We start from the raw sequence: 14042 nt of genomic DNA, 5'->3' as shown, positions 1-14042 counted from the left end.
AGGTTTAGGGTTACAGTTAGGGTGAGGTTTAGGATTAGGGTTAGGGTTAGGGTTAGTCTTAGGGTTAGGGTTAGGGTTATGGTGAGGGTTAGGGTTAGGGTTAGGTTTAGGCTGAGGGTGCATGTGGGATTGAGGATTAGGGTTAGGGTTAGGGTTAGCGTTATTTTTAGTTTTATGGTTAAGGTGAAGTTTGCAGTGAGGGTGAGGCTGAGGGTGAGGGTTATGTTTAGGGTTAGGGTTAGCGTTAGGGTTAGTTTTATTGTTATGGTTAGGGTTAGAGTTATGGTGAGGTTGAGGGTGAGGGTTTGGGTTAGGGTTAGGGTGAGGTTTAGAGTAAGGTTTAGGGTTAGGTTTATGGTGAGGTTGAGCTTTAGGTATAGAGTTAGGGTTAGCGGGAGGGTTAGTGTGAGGTTTAGGTTTAGGGTTAGTGTTAGGGTTAGGGTGAGGGTGAGGGTTAGGTTGAGGTTTAGGGATAGGGTTAGGTTTAGGGTTAGGGTTAGGGTGAGCATGAGTGTGAGGGTTAGGGTAAAGTTTAGGCTTAGGCTTAGGGATAGGCTGAGGGTGAGTGTGGGGTGAGGATTCGGGTTAGGATGATGGTTAGGGTTATGTGTAGTGATATTTTTAGGGTTAGGGTTAGAGTTACCCTGAGGGTGAGGGTGCGGTTGAGGTTTAGGGTTAGGGTTAGGGTGGGGTTTAGGGTTAGGGTTAGGGTTGGGATGAGGTTTAGGGTGAGATTTAGGGTTAGATATAGGGTTAGGGTAATGGTTAGGGTGAGGGTTAGGGTTAGGTTTAGTGTTAGGGTTAGGGTGAGGATGAGGGTTAGCATTAGGGTTAGGTATAGGGTAAGGGTGTGGTTTAGGGTTAGGGTTAGGGTTAGGGTTAGAGTTATGGTGAGGGTGAGGGTGCAGAATGAGTGTGAGGGTTGTGGTTAGGTTTAGGGTTAGGCTTAGGGTTAGGCTTAGGTTTGGGCTAAGGGTGAGCTTGAGGTTTAGGGTTATTGTTTGGGTTAGGGTTAGGGTTATGGAGAGGGTTAGGATGAGGGTTAGTGTTATGATTAGGGTTAGGGTAATGGCTAGGGTGAGGGTGATGTTTAGGGTTAATTTAGGGTGAGGTTTAGGGTTAGGGTTAGGGTGAGGGTGAGGGTGAGGGAAACCGTTAGGGTTCGGATTAAGATTGGGGTAAGGGTTAGGGTGAGTGTCAGGGTTAAGGTTAGGGTTAGCGTTAGGCTTAGGGTTACATTGAGCGTGAGCGTGAGGGTGAGGGTTAGGGTGAGAGTTAGGGTTCAGGTTATGTTTCGAGTTAGGGTGAGGGTTAGGATTAGGTTTACGTTGAGTGTGAGAGTTAGGGTTAGGTTGAGGGTTAGGGGTAGGGTTTGGGTTAGGGTGAGGTTTAGAGTTAGGGTTAGGGTAAGTGTTAGGATGTGGGTTAGGGTTACGGTAAGGGTGAGGGTTAGGGTTAGGGTGGGTGTTAGGGTTAGGTTTAGGGTTAGGGTGAGGGTGAGGGTTAGGATTAGGGTTAGGGTTAGGGTTATTTTTAGGGTTACCGTTATGGTGAGGGTGAGGGTGAGGGTTGGGGTTAGGGTTAGGTTGAGGATTTTAGTGTTACGGTTAGGTTTAGAGTTAGGGATAGGGTGAGGTTAGTGTTAGGGTTACTGTGAGGGTTAGTGTTTGGGTTAGGGTATGGGTTACGGTGAGGATTTTGGTTAGGGTGAGGGTTAGGATTAGGGTTAGGGTTATTGTTTGTGTTGGGTTTTGGGTTAAGGTAACGTTGAGAGTAAGGGTGAGCGTTAGGGTTTAGGGTTATGGTCAGGTTTAGGTTTTGGGTTAGGGTTAGGGTGAGGGTGAGGTTTAGAGTTAGAGTTAGGGTTAGGGTGAGGGTTATGTTGAGGGTTAGGGTTAGGGTTAGGGTTAGTGTTAGGGTTAGGGTTAAGTTTAGGGTTAGGGTTAGGTTGAGGGTGAGGTGTAGGATTAGGGTTATGGGGAGGGTTAGGATGAGGGTTAGTGTTAGGATTAGGGTTAGGGTGAGTGCTAGGTTGAGGGTGAGGTTTAGTGTTAGGGTTAGGGTAATGTTTAGGTTTAGGGTTAGGGTTAGAGTTAGGGCAAGGGTGAGGTTTAGGTTTAGAGTTAGGGTAAGGGTGGGGCTGAGTTTGAGGGTTAGGGTTAGGGTTAGTGTTTGAGTTAAGGTTAGGGTGAGGGTTAGGATTAGGGTGATTTTGAGGGTGAGGGTTAGGCTTAGGCATAGGGTTAGGATTCGAATTAGGGCAAGGGTTAGGGTGAGTGTGATGTTTATGGTTAGTGTTAGGCATAGGCTTAGGTTTGGGCTGAGAGTTAGGATGAGGGTGAGGGTTAAGGTTACGGTGAATGTTAGGGTTAGTGTTAGGGTGAGAGTTAAGGTTCTAGTATGTTTAGGGTTAGGATGAGGGATCGGGTTATGATTGGGGTTAGGGTGAGTGCTAGGGTGAGGGTGAGAGTTAGAGTGAGCGTTAGGCTTAGGCTTAGAGTTAGGCTGAGCATGAGGTTGACGGTGAGGGTTAGGGTTAGGGTGATGCTTACGTTTAAGTTTAGGTTGACGGTTAGGATGAGGTTTAGGGTTAGGGTGACAGGGTGAGGATGATGGTACGGGTAATGGTGAGGTTTAGGCTGAGGTTGAGGGTTAAGATAAGGGTGAGTGTGAAGGTTAGAATTAGGTTTAGGGTGAGGGCTAGGGTGAGGGTGAGGGTTAGAGTTAAGGTTAGGATTAGGGTGAGGTTTAGGATTACGTTGAGGGTTAGGGTTAGTGTGAGATTTAGTGTGAGGGTTAGGGTTAGTGATAGGGTGAGGGTAAGTGTTAGGGTGAGGGTTAATGTTAGGGTGAAGGTTATGGTTAGGGTGAGGGTTAGGGTTAGGGTTATTGTTAGGGTTAGGGTTACGGTTACTGTGAGAATGAGGGATAGGGTTAGGGGTAGGGTGAGGTTTAGTGTTAGGGTTAGGGTTAGAGTTAGGGTAAGGTTGAGGGTTAGGTTTAGGGTTAATGCTAGAGTTAGAGTTACGGTGAGGGTAAGGGTGAGGGTGAGGTTTAGTCTAAGGGTTAGGATTAGGATTAGTGTAAGGGTTCGGATGAGTGTGAAGGTTAGGGTTAGGGTAAGGCTTAGGCTTAGGGTTAGGATGAGAGTGAGGATGAGGGTGAGGGTTAGGGTTTGGGTAACGGTTAGGGTTAGGGTTAGGGTGAGATTTAAGGTTCGGTTAAGTATAGGGTTAGGGTGAGTTTGAGGGTTAGGATTAGGGTGAGGGTGAGGGCTAGGGTGAGTGTGAGTTTTAGAGTTAGGGTGAGGGTGAGGTTTAGGGTTAGGGCTAGGGTTAGGGTTAGGTTTAGGATGAGGCTGAGGTTTAGTGTTAGAGTTAGGGTTAGGGTGAGGCTGAGGATGAGGGTTAGGGTTAGGGTTAATCTTGGAGTTAGCGTTATGGTGAGGGTTAGGGTGAGGGTGAGGGTAAGGATTAGTGTTAGGATTAGATATAGGGAAAGGTTTAGGGTGAGTTTGAGGGTTAGGATTAGGTTTAGGGTTAGGCTTAGGGTCAGGGTTACTGTGAAGGTGAGGGTGATGGTTAGGGTTAGGGTGAGAGTTAAGGGTAGGGTTAGGGTGAGATTTAGGGTTCGGGTTAAGTTTAGGGTTAGGGTGAAAGTTAGGGTTAGGGTTACAGTGAGGGTTAGGGTTAGGGTTAGGTTGAGGGTTAGGGTTAGGCTTAGGATTAGTGTGAGGGTTAGGGTTAGGGTTACGGTGAGGGTTAGGATGAGGATTAGGGTTAATATTAGGGTTAGGGTGAGGGTTAGGGTGAGGGTGAGAGTTAGGGTTAGGGTTAGGGTGAGGTTTAGGATGAGGGTTAGGGTTACGGTGAGGGTGAGAGTTAGGTTTAGGGTGAGGGTTAGGGTTAGCTTTAGGGTTACAGTGAGGGTGTGTGTTATTGTTAGGGTTAGGGGTAGGGTTATGGTTATCGTGAGGATGAGGGTTAGGGTTAGGTTTAGGGTGAGGTTTAGTGTTAGGGTTAGGGTTAGCGTTAGGCTTAGGCTGAGGGTGAGGTTTAGGTTTAGAGTTAGGGTAATGGTGAAGCTGAGGTTGAGGGTTGGGTTTAGGGTTAGTGTTAGAATTAGGGTTAGGGTGAGGGTTAGGGTGAGGGTGAGGGTGAGAGTGAGGGTTAGGCTTAGGGTTAGGATTAGGATTAGGGTAAGTGTTACGGTGAGTCTTAGGGTTAGGGATAGGGTGAGGTTTAATATTAGGGTTATGGTTAGGGTTAGGATTAGGGTGAGGGTGAGGTTTAGGTGTAGGTTTAGGGTCAGTGTGAGGGGTAGGGTTAGGGTGAGTGTTAGGGTAGGGTTGACGGTAAGGGTAAAGGTGAGGGTTAGGCTGAGGGTGATGGTTATGGTAAGGGTGAGAGTTAGGTTTAGGGTGAGTGTTAGGGTAGGGTTGACGGTAAGGGTAAAGGTGAGGGTTAGGCTGAGGGTGAGGGTTATGGTAAGGGTGAGAGTTAGGTTTAGGGTGAGGGTTAGGGTTAGGGTTAGGGTGAGGGTGAGGATTAGATTGAGGATTAGTGTTAGTATTAGTGTGAAGTTTAGGGTGAGTATGAGGTTAGGGTTAGGGTGATTGCTAGGGTGAGGTTGAGGGTAAGGGTTAGATTGAGGATTAGTGTTAGGGTTAGAGTGAGTTTTAGGGTGAGGATGAGGTTTAGGGTTAGAGTTAGGGTTACGATTAATGTTAGGGTTAGGCTTAAGGTGAGGGTTGGGGTGAAGGTGAGGTTTAGGGTTAGGGTTAGGTTTAGGCTTAGGCTTAGGTTTAGGCTGAGAGTGAGGTTGAGGTTGAGGGTTAAGGTTAAGGTGAGGGTTAGGTTTAGGGTTAGGTTGAGAGTTAGGGTTCAGTTAAGTTTAGGGTTAGGGTGAGGGATAAGGTAAGGATTAGTGTTAGGGTGAGGGCTAGGGTGGGGGTGAGGATTAGGGTTAGTGTTAGGGTAATGTTTAGGGTTAGGGGTAGGTTTTGCATTAGGGTTAGGATGAGGGTTAGGGTTAAGATTATGGTTAGGGTGAGGGTGATTGTTAGAATTAGGGTTAGGGTTAGGTTTAGGGTTAGAATTAGTTTTTGTTAGTGTTAGGTTTAAAGTTATGGTGAGGGTGAGGGTTAGGTTTAGGGTTAGGGTGAGGTTTAGGGTTAGGTTTAGGATTAGAGTTAGGGTGAGGGTGAGGTTTAGTTTTAGATTTAGGGTTATTTGGAGGGTTAGGTCGAGCGTTAATGTTAGGTTTAGTGTAAGGGTTAAGGTTAAGTTGAGGTTTAGCTTGAGGTTTAGGATTAGGGTTAGGTTAGGGTTAGGATTAGGGTGAGGGTGAGGGTGAGTGTGCGGGTTAGGGTTAGGTTTAGGCTTAGACTGATGGTGATGTTGGGGCTGAGGATTAGGGTTGGGGTGATGGTTAGGTTTAGGGTTAGGGTGAGGGTTAGTATGAGGGTAAGCTTTAGGATTAAAGTTAGGGTGAGGGCTAGGGTGAAGGTGAGATTAAGGGTAAGGTTTAATCTTAGGCTTAGGGTTAGGCTGAGCATGAGGTTGAGGGTGAGGGTTAGGGTTAGGGGTAGGGTGAGGTTTAGTGTTAGGGTTAGGGTTAGAGTTAGGTTTAGGATGAGGGTGAGGTTTAGGGTTAGGGTTAGGTTCAGGGTGAGAGGTAGGGTTAGGGTGAGGGTTAGGGTGGGAGTGAATGTAAGGGTAAAGGTGAGGGTTAGGTTGAGGGTGAGTGTTATGGTAAGGGTGAGGGTTAGATTTGGGGTGTGTGTTAGTGTTAGGGTGAGGGTGAGGGTTAGATTGCGGATTAGTGTTAGGGTTAGTTTGAGGTTTAGGGTGAGGATAAGTGTTAGGGTTAGTGTGAGGGCTAGGGTGAGATTGAGGGTGAGGGTTAGATTGAGGATTAGTGTTAAGGTTAGTGTGAGGTTTACGGTGAGGATGAGGTTTAGGGTTAGGTTTGTGGTTAGGATTAATGTTAGGGTTAGGCTTAAGGTGAGGGTTAGGGTGAGGGTGAGGTTTAGGGTTAGTGTTAGGATTAGGATTTGGGTTAGGGTTAGGTTTAAAATGAGGGTGAGTTTTATTTTTAGGGTTAGGGTTAAGGTTATGGTTATGGTGAGGGTGAGGTTTAGGGTTAGGTTTAGGCTTAGTGTTAGGCTGAAGGTGAGGGTGAGGGTGAGGTTTAGGGTTAGGGTTAGTGTTATTGTTAGGGTTAAGGTGAGAGTTAGGGTTCGGGTTAAGTTTAGGCTTAGGGTGAGGGTTAGGGGAAGGGTTACAGTGAGAGTGCGGCTTTTGGTTAGGTTGAGGGTTAGGATTAGTGTTAGTGTTAGGGTGAGGATTAGGATGAGGGTTAGGGTTTGGATTAGGGTTAGGGTGAGTGCTAGGGTGAGGGTGAGGTTTAGGGTTAGGGTTAGGGTGAGGTTTAGGGTTAGGTTTAGGGTTAGGGTTAGGGTCAGTGTGAGGTTTAAGGTTAGATTTAGGGTTAGGGTGAGGCTGAGGGTGAGGGTAACGGTTAGGGTTAGTGTTAGAGTTAGGTTTATGGTGATGGTTGGGGTGAGGGTGAGGGGAAGGCTTAGTGTTAGGATTAGGATTAGGGTAAGTGTTAGGGTGAGTGTGAGGGTTAGGGTTAGGGTTTAGGTTTAGTCTTAGGGTTAGGCTTAGTGTGAAGGTGAGGGTGAGGGTTAGGGTTAGGGTGAGAGTTAGCGGTAGGTTTAGAGTGAGAGTTAGGGTTCAGATTAAATTTAGGGTTAGGGTGAGGGTTAGGGTTAGGTTTACAGTGAGGGTGGGTTTTAGGGTTAGGTTGAGGGTTAGGGTTAGGCTTAGGATTAGGGTGAGTGTTACGGGTTAGTGTTAGGGTGAGGGTTAGGATGAGGATTAGAGTTAGGATTAGGGTTCGGGTGAGGGCTGGGGTGAGGGTGAGAGTTAGGATTAGGGTTAGGGTGAAGGTTAGGTTTAGGGTTAGGGTGAGGGTTAGTATGAGGGATGGGGTAGGATTATTGTTAGGGTGATGGCTAGGGTGAGGGTGAGGGTAAGCGTAAGGGTTAGGCTTAGGCTTAGGTTTAAGCTGAGCATGAGGTTGAGGGTGAGGGTTAGGATTATGGTGATGGTTAGGTTTATGGTTAGGGTGAGGATTATGATGAGGTTTAGGGTTAGGGTGAGGATTATGGTAAGGGTGAATTTGAGGTTTAGGCTGAGGTTGAGAATTAAGATAAGGGTGAGGGTTCGGATTAGGTTTAGGTTTAGGTTTAGGGTTAGTGTTAGTGTGAGGGTTTGATTGAGCATTAGGGTTAGGGTTAGGGTTAGTGTGAGGTTTATGGTGAGGATGAGGGTTAGGGTTAGGTTGAGGGTGAGGGTTAGAATTAGGGTTAGTGTGAGGGCTAGGGTGAGGGTGAGGGTTAGAGTTAGGGTTAGGTTTAGGGTGAGGTTTAGGATTAGGGTGATGGTTAGGGTTAGTGTGAAGGTTAGGGTTAGGGTTAGGGTTAGTGTGAGGGTGATGGTAAGTGTTAGGGTGAGGTTTAATGTTAGGGTGAGAGTTATGGTTAGGGTGAGTTTTAGGGTTAGGGTTCGCGTTATTGTTAGTGTTAGGGTTAGTGTTACATTTACGGTTAGGGTGAGGGTGTGGGTTAGGGTTAGGTTTGGGGTGAGGTTTAGTGTTATCGTTAGGGTGAGGGTTAGGGTGAGGGTGAGGTTTAGGTGTAGAGTTAGGCTTAGGGTGAGGGTTAGGGTGGAGGTGACCGTAAATGTAAAGGTGAGGGTTAGGCTGAGGCTGAGGTTTACAGTAAGGGTGAGGTTTAGGGTTAGGTTGAGGATTAGTTTTACGTTTAGGGTGAGAGTGAGGGTTAGATTGAGGATTAGTGTTAGGGAGAGTGTGAGGTTTAGGGTGAGGATGAGGATTAGGGTTAGGGTGAGGGCTAGGGTCAGGGTGAGGGTCAGGGTTAGTGTTAGGGTGAGGTTTAGGTTTAGGGTGATGGTTAGTGTTAGTGTGAGCATTAGTGTTAGCGTTAGGGTTAGTGTTAGGGTGAGGGTAAATGTTAGGGTGAGGGTGAGGGTTAGGATGAGGGTTATGGTTAGGATGAGGTTTACGGATAAGGTTAGGTTTATTGTTAGTGTTAGGGTTAATGTTACACTGAGGGTGAGGGTTAGGGTTAGGGTTAGGGTTAGGATGAGGTTTAGGTTTAGGGTTAGGGTCAGAGTTAGGGTTAGGTTGAGGATGAGGTTTAGGGTTAGAGTTAGGGATAGTGTTAGGGTTAGGCTTAGGCTTAGGCTTAGGCTTAGGCTGAGGCGGAGCACGAGGGTGAGGGTTAGGGTTAGTGTGAGGGTTAGGGTTAGGGTTAGTGTGAGATTTAGGATGAGGTTTAGGGTTAGGATTAGGTTTAGGGTGAGGACTAGGGTGAGGTTTAGAGTGAGGTTTAGGGATAGGTATTGGTTTAGGATTTGGTTTACGGTGAGGGTGAGTGTGAGGTTTAGGGTTAGGGTTAGGGTTACCTTGAGGGTTAGGGTTCGGGTTAGGGTTAGGGTTAGGCTGAAGGTGAGGGTGGGTGTGAGAATTAGGTTTAGGTTTAGGGTTAGGGTTATTTTTAGTGTTATGGTTAGGGTTAAGTTTGCAGTGAGGGTGAGGCTCAGGGTGAGGGTTATGTTTAGGGTTAGGATTAGGGTTAGGGTTAGTGTTATTGTTAGGGTTAGGTTTAGAGTTACAGTGAGGTTGAGGTTGAGGGTGAGGGTTAGGTTTAGGGTGAGGTTTAGGGTTAGGGTTAGGATTCGGGTTAGGGTTCAGGTGAGGTTTATGGTTAGAGTTAGGCGGAGGGTTAGGGTGAGGTTTAGGGTAAGGGTTAGTGTTAGGGTTAGGGTGTGGGTGAGGGTTAGGCTGAGGTTTAGGGATAGGGTTAGATTTAGGATTAGGGTTAGGGTGAGCATAAGTATGATGGTAAGGGTGAGGCTTAGGCTTAGGTTTATGTTTAGGCTGAGGGTGAGGGTGGGGGTGAGGATTAGGGTTAGGGTGATGGTTAAGGTTAGGTTTAGTGGTATTGTTAGGGTTAGGGTTCGAGTTACAGTGAAGGTGAGGGTGCGAGTGAGGGTTAAGGTTAGGGTTAGGGTTAGGTTTAGGGTCAGTGTGAGGTTTAGGGTTAGATATAGGGTTAGGGGGAGGGTTACGGTTAGGTTTAGAGTTAGGGTCACGGTGAGGGTGAGGTTTAGGTTCAACATATAGGATTTGGGGGAGGGTTAGGGTTAGCTTAGGGTTAGGTTTATAGTTAGGGTGAGGTTTACAGTTAGGGTTAGGTTTAGGGTTAGAGTTACTGTGAGGGTGAGGCTTAGGGTTATGGTTAGGGTTAGGGTGAGGGTTAGGGTTAGGGTGAGGGTTAGATTTCGAATTACGGTGAGGGTGATGGTGCGGGTTAGTGTGAGGTTTAGGGCTAGAGTTAGGATTAGGGTGAGGATGAGGGTTAGGGTTAGGGTTAGTGTTAGATTTAGGGTTATGTTGAGGGTTAGGGTGAGGGTGAGGGTAAGGCTTAGTGTTAGAATTAGGATTAGGGTAAGGGTTAGTGTGAGTGTGAGGGTTAGTTTTAGGGTTAGGCTTAGGGTTAGGCTGAGTATGAAGTTGAGGGTGAGGGTTAGGGTTAGGGTTAGAGTTGGGGTTTGGTTGAGGGTGAGGTTTAGGGGTAGGGTTAGGGTCAGGGTGAGGGGTAGGGTAAGGGTGAGGGTTAGGGTGTGGGTGACGGCAAGGGTAAAGGTGAGGGTTAGGCTGAGGGTGAGGGTTACGTTAAGAGTGAGGGTTAGGGTTAGGGTGAGGGTTAGGTTTAGGGTCAGGTTGAGGGTGAGGATTAGATTGAGGATTAGTGTTAGGGTTAGTGTGAGGTTTAGGGTGAGGATGAGGATTAGGTTTAGGGTGAGGTCTAGGGTGAGGGTGAGGGATAGGGATAGTGTTAGGGTAAGGTTTAGGGTTAGGGTGATGGTTAGGGTTAGTGTGAGCATTAGTGTTAAGTTAGGGTTAGTGTTAGGGTGAGGGTAAATGTTAGGGTGAGGGTGAGGATTAGGGTGAGGGTAATGGTTGAGGTGAGGTTTAGGGTTAGGGTTATTGTTAGGGTAACGGTTAGGGTTACTCTTACAGTGAGAGTTAGGGTTAGGTTTAGGATGAGGTTTAGGTTTAGGGTTAGGGTTAGAGTTAGGGTTAGGGTGAGGGTGAGGTTTAGGGTTAGAGTTAGGGATAGTGTTAGGGTTAGGAATGGGATGAGGGTTAGGGTTAGGCTTAGGCTTAGGCTTAGGCTGAGGCCGAGCATGAGGGTCAGGGTTAGGGTTAGATTTAGGGTGAGGGTTAGGGTTAGGGTTAGGGTGAGTTTTAGTATGAGGTTTAGGGTTAGGATTAGGTTTAGGGTGAGGACTAGGGTGATGGTTAGGGTGAGGTTTAGGGATAGGTTTAGGTTTAGGATTTGGGTTAGGGTGAGGGTGAGTGTGAGTGTTAGGGTCAGGGTTAGTGTGAGGCTTAGGGTTAGGGTGAGGGTTATTGTTAGGGTTTGGATTAGGGTTAGGGTGAGGCTGAGGATTAGGGTTAGGTTTAGGTTTAGGTTTAGTGTTTAAATTAGGTTTAGGATTAGTGTTAGTGTTAATGTTATGGTTAGGGTTACCTTGAGGGTTAGGTTTAGGGTTAGGGTTAGGGTTACACTAAGGATGAGGTGGGAGTGAGGATTAGGGTTAGGGTTAGGGTTAGGGTTATTGTTAGTGTTATGGTTAGTGTTAAGTTTGGGGTGAGGGTGAGGCTGAGGGTGAGGTTTATGTTTAGGTTTAAGATTAGGGTTAGGGTTAGTGATATTGTTAGTGTTAGGGTTAGAGTTACAGTGAGGTTAAGATTGAGGGTCAGGGTTAGGTTTAGGGTGAAGTTTAGGATTATAGTTAGGGTTAGGGTTAGGGTGAGGGTGAGGGTGTGGTTTAGGGTTAGAGTTAGTTTAGGGGGAGGGTTAGGGAGAGGGTTAGGTTGAGGTTTAGGGATAGGTTTAGGGTTAGGATTACAGTTAGGGTGAGCATGAGTATGAGGGTTAGGGTGAGGCTTAGGCTTAGGATTAGGCTGAGGGTGAGGGTGGGGGTGAGGATTAGGGTGAGGCTGATGGTTGGAGTTAGGATTAGTGTTATTGTTAGGGTTAGGTTTCGAGTTTCAGTGAAGGTGTGAGTGCTGGTGTGGGTTAGTGTTAGGCTTAGTGTTAGGCTGAGCATAAAGTTGAGTGTGAGGATTATTGTTAGGGATAGGGTGAGGTTTAGTGTTATGGTTAGGGTTAGAGTTAGGGTTAGGTTGAGGGTGAGGTTTAAGGGTAGGCTTAGGTTCAGGGTGATGGTTAGGGTTAGGGTTAGGGTGAGGGTTAGATTGAGGAATAGTGTTAGGGTTAGTGTGAGGTTTAGGGTGAGGATGAGGTTTAGGGTTAGGGTTAGGTTTAGGATTAATGTTAGGGTTAGGTTGAAGGTGAGGGTTACGGTGAGGGAGAGGTTTAGGTTTAGAGTTATGGTTAGGATTAGGGTTAGGGTTAGTGTGAGTGTGAGGGTTAGATTTAGGGTTAGGGTGAGGGTTAGTGTTAGGCTGAAGGTGAGGGTGAGGGTTAGGGTAAGGGTGAGTGTTAGGGTTAGGTTTAGGGTGAGGGTTAGTGTTCGGGTTAAGTTCAGTGTGAGGATGAGGGTTAGGGTTAGGTTGAGGGTTAGGGTGAGGTTTAGGGTTAGGATTAGGGTGAGGTTTAGGGTTAGGTTTAGGGTTAGGGTTAGCGTTATGGTGAGGGTTCGATTGAGGTTTAGGTTTCTGGTTAGGGTTTGTGTTACGTTTAGTGTGAAGATGAAGGTTAGGGTTAGGGTGAGGATGAGGGTTAGAATTAGGTTTAGGGTGAAGGCTAGGGTGAGGGTTAGGATTAGGGTGAGGCTGGGGGTGAGGATTAGGGTTAGGTTACAGTTATTGTTAGGGTGAGGGTGAGTTTTAGGGTTAGAGTTAGATTTTGGGGGAGGGTTAGGGTGAGGTTTAAGGTTAGGGTTAGTGTCAGTGTTAGGGTCAGGGTGAGGGTTAGTTTGAGGTTTAGGGGTAGGTTTAGGGTTAGGATTAGAGTTAGGGTGAGCATGAGTATGAGGGTTAGGGTGAGGCTTAGGCTTAGGGTTAGGCTGAGGGTGACGGTGGTTGTGAGGATTAGGGTTAAGGTGATTGTTAGGTTTAGGGTTAGTGTTATTGTTAGGGTTAGGGTGTGAGTTTCGGTGAGGGTTCGGGTTCGGGTGAGAGTTAGTTTTAGGGTTAGGGTGGGATTTAGGGTTAGGGTTAGGTTTAGGGTGAGGATGAGGTTTAGTGTTAGATATAGGGTTAGGGGTAGGGTTAGGGTGAGGGTAAGGGTTAGGGTTAGTGTTAGGGTGAGGGTAAGGTTTAGGGTTAGACTTAGGGTTAAGGTGAGGCTTAGGGTGAGGTTTAGGATTAGGGTTAGGATTAGAATTAATGTAAGGATTAGGTTGAGTGTGAGTTTTAGGGTTTTGGTTAGGGTTAGGCTTAGGGATACACTGAGGGTGAGGGTGAGTGTTAGGTTTAGGGTGAGGGTTAGGTTTAGGGTTAGGGTGAGAGTTAGGGTTCAGGTTAAGTTTTGGGTTAGGGTGAAGGTTAGGGTTACATTGAAGGTGATGTTTAGGGTTAGGTTGTTGGTTAGGGTTAGGGTTAGGATGAGGTTTAGGTTTAGGGTTAGTGTGAGGCTTAGGATGAGTATTAGGGTTATGATTAGGGTTAGGGTGAGGGCTAGTGTGAGTGTTAGGTTTACATTAAGGGTGAGAGTTAGGGTTAGGGTGAGGGTTAGTGTTAGGATTAGGGTTAGGTTGAGGGTTCGGGTTCGGATTAGGGTTAGAGTTAAGGTTATTATTAGAGTTAGGGTTAGGGTTACGGTGAGGGTGAAGGTGAGGGTTAGGGTTACGGTTATGTTGAGGTTTAGGGTTAGAGTTAGTGTTAGGGTGAGGGTGAGGTTTAGGGTTAGAGCTAGGTTTAGGGTGAGGGTTAGGTTTAGGTTTAGTGTTAGGGTTAGTGTTAGGGGAAGGGTATGGGTTAGGGTTAGGGTTACGGATAGGATTATTGTTAGGGTGAGGGTGAGTGTGTGTTTTAGGGTTAGGTTTAGGGTTAGGCTTAGGGTGAGGCTGAGGGTGAGGTTGAGGGTGAGGGTTAGGGTTAGGGTGAGGGTTAGGGTTAGGTTTAGTGGCAGGTTTTAGGATGAGTGTCAGGTTTAGGATTAGGGTTAAGGTAAGGGCTAGGGTGAGGATGAGGTTTAGGGTTAGGTTTAGGCTTAGGTTTAGCTTTAGGGTTAGGGTGAGGGATAGGGTGAGGTTGAGGTTTAGGGTTAGAGTTAGGGTTAGGGTGAGGCTGAGGGTGAGGTTTAGGTTTAGGGTTTGAGTTAGAGTTAGAGTCAGGGTTAGGGTGAGGGTTAGGGTCAGGGTTAGGGTGAGGGTGAGGGTTAGAGTTATGGTTAGGATTACGTTTAGTGTTAGGGTGAGTGTGAGGGTTAGGTTTAAGTTTAGGTTTAGGCTTAAGGTTAGGCTGAGGGTGAGGGTGAGGGTTAGGGTTAGGGTGAGGGTTAGGGTTAGGGTTATGGGAATGTTTAGGATGAGGTTTAGGGTTAGGATTAGGGTTAGGTTGAGGGTGAGGTTTAGGGTTAGGGTTAGGGTGAGGTTTAGGGTTAGGGTAAGGGTTAGGGTGAGGGTGAGGTTTAGGGTTAGATTTATGGTAAGGTTGAGGCTGAAGTTCAGGGTTAGTGTTAGGGTTAGTGTTACAGTTAGAATTAGGGTGAGGGTCAGGGTGAGGGTTAGGGTTAGGGTTAGGGTTAGGGTTAGGGTTAGGGTGAGAGTTAAGGATCGGTTAAATTTAGGGTTAGTGTGAGGATTAGCATTAGGGTGAGGGCTAGGGTGTGGGTGAGGGTTACGTTTAGTGTTACGGTAAGGTTTAGGTTTAGTATTAGGGTTAGGGTGAGGCTTGGGACGGGGGTTAGTGTTACGGTGAGGGTGAGGGTTAGGGTTAGGGTGACGGTTACGGTTAGAATTAGGGTTATG

The sequence above is a fragment of the Dipodomys merriami genome, unplaced genomic scaffold (genome assembly GCF_024711535.1).
Source record: "Dipodomys merriami isolate MVZ:Mamm:240054 unplaced genomic scaffold, mDipMer1.0.p SCAF_67, whole genome shotgun sequence".
Lineage (NCBI taxonomy): Eukaryota > Metazoa > Chordata > Mammalia > Rodentia > Heteromyidae > Dipodomys > Dipodomys merriami.
This window is presented reverse-complemented; position numbering follows the sequence as displayed.